Source organism: Brassica oleracea, chromosome C4 (assembly GCF_000695525.1).
Source record: "Brassica oleracea var. oleracea cultivar TO1000 chromosome C4, BOL, whole genome shotgun sequence".
Classification (NCBI taxonomy): domain Eukaryota; kingdom Viridiplantae; phylum Streptophyta; class Magnoliopsida; order Brassicales; family Brassicaceae; genus Brassica; species Brassica oleracea.
The window spans coordinates 6,363,991-6,365,019 of NC_027751.1; positions in this window are offsets into that span (position 1 = coordinate 6,363,991).

A 1,029-nucleotide genomic window follows, 5' to 3' on the forward strand; every position below is an offset into this window, starting at 1 on the left:
AAGGAGAAAACCAAAGCTTTTCATGACAAGAAGATCTTGAAGAGAGAATTCAGTGCTGGAGATCAAGTGCTTCTCTACAACTCTAGACTGAAGTTTTTCCCCGGGAAGCTCAAGTCAAGATGGGTCCGGTCCTTTCAAGATCAAAGAAGTTAGGCCATATGGGGCAATTGTGTTATGGGATAGGAACGGCGGAGACTTTACAGTCAACGGACAAAGAGTTAAGCTCTACATGGGAACCACAATAGAGGAGAAAAGAATGTCGGTTTCACTCTCCGACCCCATCACCGCCTAGCAAAGTCAAGCTAGAGACTTAAAACATCATCACCGAAAAGGAAGCAAAGTCAAGCTAGAGACTTAAAACATCATCACCGAAAAGGAAGCAAAGTCAAGCTAGAGACTTAAAACATCATCACCGAAAAGGAAGCAAAGTCAAGCTAGAGACTTAAAACATCATCACCGAAAAGGAAGCAAAGTCAAGCTAGAGACTTAAAACATCATCACCGAAAAGGAAGCAAAGTCAAGCTAGAGACTTAAAACATCATCACCGAAAAGGAAGCAAAGTCAAGCTAGAGACTTAAAACATCATCACCGAAAAGGAAGCAAAGTCAAGCTAGAGACTTAAAACATCATCACCGAAAAGGAAGCAAAGTCAAGCTAGAGACTTAAAACATCATCACCGAAAAGGAAGCAAAGTCAAGCTAGAGACTTAAAACATGCTCACTTGGGAGGAAGTCCCAAGTCTATCATTGTACATACAAAAAAAAAAAAAAAAAGACAGTTGAAACGCGGGGTGGAGTCATGCGGGGTGCTCAACCCGCGCGCACAATGCACAAGATCGTCGCTTGACGCGGGGTGGAGTCACGCGGGGTGCTCAACCCGCGCGCACAACGCACAAGATCGACGACATTGTCGCGCGGGGAGCGCAACGCGGGTCCCGGTGTCTCCTTCTACCCGCGTCACTCGGGTCTAACCCGCTCAGGTATGGTTTCTAACCCTAAACCCGACCCGTTTTACCCCTAAAACTACCCT